The sequence below is a fragment of the Pistacia vera genome, unplaced genomic scaffold (assembly GCF_008641045.1).
Source record: "Pistacia vera cultivar Batoury unplaced genomic scaffold, PisVer_v2 Contig76, whole genome shotgun sequence".
NCBI classification, from domain to species: Eukaryota; Viridiplantae; Streptophyta; class Magnoliopsida; order Sapindales; family Anacardiaceae; genus Pistacia; species Pistacia vera.
This window is the reverse complement of record NW_022196623.1, coordinates 206,523-214,570: the sequence shown is the minus strand read 5'-3', so window position 1 is coordinate 214,570 and position 8,048 is coordinate 206,523.

Here is an 8,048-nt window from a genome sequence, read left to right as displayed (position 1 = left end):
AGTAGCAGTAGCATCAACATAGTAGATGCAGCAACTGGCACTTTTAACTCATCCAAAATATATAGTCCCCCCTTCCTATGGCCTGTCCCAATTAGCTTCCGAGACTGCAGATTCTGCACATAATAAGAAGAAGAGGAAAAAGTGACTAAATTACCAGAATCACATAACTGACCAACAGAAGCAAGATTTAATGTAAGTTTCAGAATATGATAAACATTAGAGAGAGACAAGTGAGGTGTGACAACAGAACCAACACCTACTAAAGGCATAGGAGTGCCATCAACAGTCATGACAAGAATAGAAGACGAAGGAGACACAGAAGCAAAAGATGAAGAATTTGGAGACATATGATGTGAAACACCAAAATCCAAGACCCATACAGAATGTGACATACCTGAAGAACTATGAGGGAACTGACCTATGAAAGAAGAAGCAGACATAGCTTCTGGCTGTAAAGAGAGAAACTTTTGAAATTGCTCAGCCAGAGTACTAGGATCGATGAAAGGACCTAATGAAACAACTGCTGCAGTATTAGACTGTGGTGGTTTGTAACCCTGAGGTGGTCTATGAGCATTAGATTGTAACTGGTTGCCAGGCTTCCAAGCTTGAGATTGCTGCTGCGATTTATTCTGCTGTCTCAACTTAGGACACTGAGCCTTCCAATGACATTTTTGCTTACAAAAACTACACTTATCGAAGGCAACCCTTGTGTAAGGCTTATTCTGATTATTAAAGAATGGCTTAGAAGGTACGGCTAACACAGAAGGATTAGAAGTAGAAAGAATTCCCTTTTCAGAATACGACTTAAGGCGTATTTCTTCAGCCAATAACTCATTGACAACTGAGTCAACAGAAGGAAGTGGAGAACGATGCAAAATTGAACCTCCAAGTCCTTCAAAATCACTGTGAACTGCCGTTATAAATTGTACCAACCGTTGCTACTCTCTAGGAGCAATATAGGCACCACATGCCTTTAATTTTGCAGATTCTGTAAGAGCCAATTGATCCCAAAGATCTTTCATAGCAGAATAAAACTCATGAACACTCATATTCTTCTGCTGAAGAGCTCGTATGTCATTCTCCAATTGATACTGCTTTGCAAAATTCGATTGAGTAAATAACATTTGCAGATGATCTCAAACCTCCTTTGTTGTCTCATACTTCACCAACTATGTACCTATGGAATGCTCAATAGAATTGTTAATCCAAGTAATAATTTTTGCATTGTTTGCTTCCCGGGCATCTATCAAAGCAGCATAACCCTCATCAGTATTCCTAGGTTTCACAGAATTTCCACTAACATATCCCCACATCTTTTTACCCTTAAGAAAATTTCTCATCACATAACTCCAATACAAATAATTCTTGTCATCTAACCTCACACTCACAGACTTAAACAAATCGTCTCTTTCAGTAGCCATAATCAAAAACAAAGAAAACTAGTATGCAAAAGAAAGGAAAACGAAATACCTGATTGCAGAAATTGAACGAATACCAATGAAATACCAATTGGATCTGCGTAAGCTGTGTTTAAGATTAAGCCTCATCCCATGAAACCTTACTCTGATACCATGTTAAACAATCCAAAGAAATAATAAAAAGAGGAGGCTAGGGTTTCATTGATACTACACAATGTAATTAAATAATTTAACATAAATACAAAGAGACTATATATAGGCTATACAAAAAAAATAATAAAGAGACAGATCCTCCCTTAATAAATAATAAAACAAAATAACCATATATTCCTTAACATAAACAACCTATAGTCTCTCATGCTGAAGACTTCTATAAAATGTAATTGTGCAGCAGTGAGATGACACACGCTGAAATCTTGCTCCTAGCGTCACTATACACGCTCTTAGCATCACTACAATTTTGTCAATAGTTAGCGGCTAACTCCGGTGAAGGTGATTTTACCAGATCCTGTAAACTAATGTTGTACCGCCTCTGAAGTGTTGTTTCGGGCAAGGATTCTTTGTGGGTAAAATGGATCCACACGTTTAAACTTCGGGGTAGAATTTTTTGGAGCATCAAAATTCCATGGGATGCTAGTTGGAGTTGGAGGAAACTCCTTGAGTTGAGGGATATAGTCCGGATGCATATTGGCTCTACTTTGGGAAATGGTGACTCTATTTCTGTTTGGCATGATTCTTGGTACCCTTTGGGTCCTCTTGACAGGATTATTAATTCCAGATCAGTTTATGATTCGAGATTGGGCCAGTGTGCTATGGTTAGCAAGATAATCCAGAATGGTCAGTGGGTTTGGCCTGATGTGCTCTCTGATCGCTTCCCGCAAGTTGTTAGACAATCGCCTAGCATTCCCAGTTCTTTTTCCAGAGATATGATGGCGTGGAAGACTAAAGAGGGGAAAGCTGTTAAGTTCTCGGTTAAGCAGGTTTATTTTGATTTGTCTCATGTTTGCAATACCTCTATGGACTCTCATAATCACCTCTTCTGGCGGAAAGTGCAAGCAAAAGGTAATTTCAGGGTTCCTATAGAAGGATGGGATACCATCATCTTCTGGTGTTCTAGTAATTTCAAGGGTAAAGGAGCCAGAAATGTTATAAAGCGTCTCCTCATTGCAGCCTCTACGTACTGGATATGGCAGGAAAGAAATCTTCGGCTTTTCAAAGGTATTAGTAAGAACCATCAATGGGTTGTGAACCAGATTTTTAATGTGGTGAGGCTCAGGCTCAGTAGTCTTAGGTTTAAGGATACTGAAAGGGTCGGAGAAGATTTGAAGGAATGGGACATTCCTAGGATCTTTTTTAATAAGGGATAAGATGGTTTTGAGTCTTTTGTTTGGGTGGATTTGGTTGGTCTTTTTGTTTTTTTTTTAGGGGATTCTTGGTGGTTTTTCCGGTGATTAGGGTGGGTGTTGAGTTTTGTTTCTTGCATCTGGTCAGATGTGTGTTGGGGATCGTCGATGTGTCTGGTTGGGTTTGTTTTGGTCGGTGGGTGGGTGTGTTGGGGTATGGAGATTGTTATAGGATTCTTAACTCTGGTGTGTTGGGAGGGTTGATGCTTTTTTTTGTTTTGTGTTTGGCACTTGGGGCTTTCTTTTCTTATTGTTGACCTTGTTCTTTCTCAGGCTGGTTTTTTGTGTGGTGGTCGTCTGCCTTTTGTCCTCTTGTCATGGCATTTCTGCATGTTTGTTCGGGTTTATAATGATTGCAGAATTTGTGACATTTTCCTTGCTTTTTGCTGTTGATTTCCTGCTCAAGGTGCTTTTCGAAAGCTGGTTGTTTGAGATGGCATATTTTTGTTTGGTTATAGTTCCCAGAAGCTTTAGCCGCTAGTCTTTTTTTTTTTTTTTTTTTTTTTTTTTTTTTTTTTTTTTTTTTGCTGCACTTGGCTGCATCCTTCCTGTTTTTGCTGATGTTTTTCCGCTCAAAGTGTTGTGCAAAAGCTAGTCGCTTGGCCTGGTTTTTTTAAAGTTTTTGTAAAGGCTCCCTTGCCTCTTTTTGGTTCGGTTTGAGTTGTGTTGTATAGGATTTATAACATCCAGCCGTGTGTTTCTTTTGCACTTCTTCGACTTGTGTGTTTTTGTGCCCGAGTCATAGTGCTAGGAGCTTTATCTTTGTTTAAGTGTCATTCATTATTCTTTAATAAATTACCACTTACCGACTTATCTTAAATATTTATAAGAATATGAAAATTTAGGATTTTAATATGTATATAGGGTGTAAAATGTATTGATAGTGAAAAATTAATTAAATATAAATTTTTTTATTTAATATAAGGGTAAACTTATGATTTAGAAAAAAAAATTAAGGCGGAGGTGTGTTTAGTTTGATGATGGGGTACCAATAGAATCACTCTTTTATGGCTCAAATGAGGAAATAAAGTAAAAATAGTGTTATGTCATTATGAATTGCACGGGCCTTAGCTGAGCCCAATAGTCTTATTATGAGCCTGAACATAGAAATTGAAATGGCCCATTCAAAGCCCAACAAGGCTTGGAGTTAATAAATAAAAAAAACAGTTGCAGCAGACGAGTGGGAAAGAAAAAGAGAGTGAAGGTTTTTCATCTCGGCACAGCTCCATAAAAGCTGTGATTCTGCTTTGTCTGTAATTGGATCGAGTTCAAATTTGAAAGAGAGACTCGTGAGACAAAGAGTTACAATCTGAACGGTGAAGATCAAATTTGTGAGTTCTGGAATTAGTGTTTTGCTCCCGTTAACAGTAACTACGGGGTTTTGGTAAGATCTTTCCAACCTGATCATGTTTCCACTATGATGATAATGATCTTATTATGATTGTATTTCAAGATTTGGTTGTTCTTAATGTTTGTGTTTGCTAGATATATTGAGTATGCTAAAAAGAATCATTATAAGAAATTATTTGGTTGATAGTGGAGTTTTTTAGTGGATTTCGATTCCATGGTTTTTTCCTTTGTATTGAAAAGTTTTCCACGTAAATTCTTATGTTTTTATGTGATTGTTTGATGCTGAATTTTCACTATATTAGTGTAATTATTCTCTAGTCAATAGTTCACAAAACTGAATCCTTAGTTTGACATAACAGTGGTATCAAAGTCTGATTGGTGGTTTTGTGTGTGTAGAGATGGATGTTAACACCAGTAAAATGATCAATTTGGATAGGGTAAACTATCACACATGGAAAGGTAAAATGGAAGATCTCTTTTATTGTAAGAACTATCACACTCCTATTTTAGGTGATTCAGCTAAGCTGAAAACATGAAGGATGATGAATGGGTTTTGTTGAATAGGCAAGTATGTGGGTACATACGGACATGGGTGGATGATAATGTCCGCAATCTCATTAGGAATAAAATAAATGCTTATGTGTTGTGGAATAAGTGTTGGTAGGAATGCATGGAGAGAGAAGCATTTGATGCATGTAAGACTATAAAATATATATTAGTATTTTACAATAATTCTTACTAGATGTATCCAGCAAACATAAACATCAAGAATAACCAAATCATGAAATATAATCACAATAAGATTATTATCATGACCAACAAAGAGATGTTGGGAAGATCTCACCAAAACTCGTAGTTACTGTTCACAGAAGTAAAACACCAGTTTCGGAACTCATAAATCTGATCTTCACCGTTAGATTGTACCTCATTGTATCATGAGTCTCTCTTCCAAATTTGAGCTCGATCCAACCACAAACGAAGTGAGATCGTAGCTTTGCTGGAAACTGTGCACAGATGAAAAATCTTCACTCTTTTTTTCTTTTCTAGCTCGTCTGCTGCAACCATGGATGTGTTGAAGCTGTAGTTGTTTTTTATGGCAGGCTATTCGTCGTAACTAGCCTTTGGCAGATTGGGAAATTCAACTTGAGATCCGGTAATTCGGTGTTTTCAACACTTACATACGAACCTCATTACTTGACCGGAAAAATCAGGTTGGTGGCTTCCAAGGAGCAGCTTTTTGTAGTGAACTTGACTGCCACTGAGTTCAATGTTTACAGGATAGACTTTTCGAGGAGTGAATGGGTTAAGGTGGAGAACTCGGGAGATGAAACTTTCTTTATTGATAACATGAGCTGCAGATTAAGCAATACAAGTAAATGGGGAGGAACCCATAAGTAGTTGGTATTTTCTAGATCATTTATGCAGCATAGAGTCCATAGACAATGTCAGGGATGATGATTAGTTTGGTTTTTCATTATCAGTTATCATTTAAATTCTGCAAAATGTAATTCCAGATGTTGCTTGGAAACTCTCTACCTAAGAATCAGTAAAGATATTATAGGACAGATGAATAAGGTTCAATTCATTTGTAATTAAACTCAGTTTCCAATTCTCTGCAATATTCAACAGTTTTTCTACACAAAAGAAGAGATCAAACCTCATATTTTCTCCAAAAGTTGTAAATTTTTCCGTAATATTAAGAGTAATGCTATGCTTACTACTAACCATCTTACTATCTTTTGTTAAAATTACATATGGTATTCGTACTATGCGTATGGTACCCGTACTATGCTTTATATTTACACAGGATAATAAGATGGTTAGTAAGATCGTGAGTAAGCATAGTATTATTGTAATATTAATCTACACATGAAGTAATTGTAAGATAATTTCCGAAATTATAATCACAATTCAATTATGAACAATAATCAATCAATCAATTTCAGAATCCCAAGATTAGTTACAGGTTATAAAATACTGAAATTAACAATCAAGGATTATAGACAAACCTCTATGTGCCATGATTGCCGATTCTTGAAATCCTAATAGAAGCGATAGAGAGCAACAAGCCTTTCTTTCCAATAATGTTTTTTTTCGATAATGCATTATGTATGACGACTTACAAATGGGTTTAACTTACAAATGTACTAAGTTGTTCTCATGCGTTTGGGAGGGAGACCTAGCCAATTTTAATATTGGTTTATTGAGTCCTCCTATTAAAGGTCAAATAAACCTTGAAACCCATTTCAGGCGCAAACTCATACTAGTCGTCAACCCAAATTATTATAATGAAGTGTATTAATTAGACAATCCTAAAACAATCACATAAAACCCAAGAGGATATCTCATTTGGACTACACGTTTACCCAATTTTTTATTAAAACAAAATTATAATTAATGTTATCTTACAATCAGGCAGATTTTTCTAACAATAATATCGTTCATTTCACAATCAGAAATTTTAACAAGCATACAAAATACTGAAGCAATCTTATTGAAAATTTATCAGCCTCAATTCAACTTAATATTTGGGCTTGGCATAAGTAATAGACATGGGCTTCATGAGTGAATTTGGTTAAATTTATACTTCTATGAGTTTAGGGATATAAGCCGTCTAGAAACTTATAAATGTGTAGATTTAGGTTTAGGGTATATTATTTTCTGCCTCACCGTAGATTCCATTACTGATTGATGAATAACTCGCCATGGATTCAGGTGTGTTTTATTGTTCTGTAAATCAATTATCTGTGTCTATAATATCACATGGTTTGTAAATACTATGCTTGTTGCAGGCAAAGTGTTGAGAAAATCTAAAGGGAATAGAAGAAGAAGAGCGAAAACAAAATCCTATCCCATTTGAAATCATGGACTGATCTTCCGAATGAACTTGAAATAATTAGCTTTACTAATCTGGGTGTAGCAGATTATATAAGGTTTGGCAAAGTTTGCAGAAGTTGGGGATTATTTTATTCAGAAACCAAGCTAGGGTTTATGGTATCACAATCGCCTCTCGTTATTTACCTATCAACTCATGCTCAGAAGTGTTGTTATTCCTACCAGATAACTAATCCAACCAGATATAAAACTAAGCTGCCAAATTTGGGTCTAGACTTCTTTATTAGTATTTCCAGTGGGTACTTGATCATGAAAGAGCGTTCCACTGGACATTTTCGGGTTGTAAATCCTATTACAGAACAGCAACTCCAGTTTTCCACCATGCCCCAACATAATGGTACTCCTCAACGCGTCATCTTCGCTTCAATTGGGTCCAGTTTAGATTATATTCTTGTGATAGTCTACAAAAACTCTAGGCAGTTTTATGTGTTTAGAGATAGCAAGGGGATACAATTATACAAATACAATACTCCATTCATGTTTTGAGGATTTTTGGGATCTAGTTGTCTTTTAAGGCAGGATATTTGTTCTAGCTAGCAAATATAGCTACCTTCAGATTTGGAAATTCAACTGGAGATCTGTTCATTTGGTGCATTTTCTACTCAGCAGTATAGTTGGTGACTCAACCAAGAACATTAGGTTCGTGGCTTGGAATGAGAATCTTTTGGTAGTTAAATATACTCACCCAAGTCATCCACAACTTTATAGTATAGACTTTTCGCTTAAGAAATGTATTAGAGTGTACAACTTGGGTGACGAAGCTCTGTTCATTGACCACAAGAGCATCAGGTTAAGGTATTCAGCAAAATGGGGAGGAAGAAGTAACTAAACCTATTACCTCCCTTTCAATTCAAAGACATATTACGTATACGGTATACTCCTTAAATGGCAGACTGCTCGAAGCTAACCAAATTGTGAGATGCCATGTCCCCACACAAATAAACATTTGGTACTTTCCAGACCCAACTATACAGCATAGACA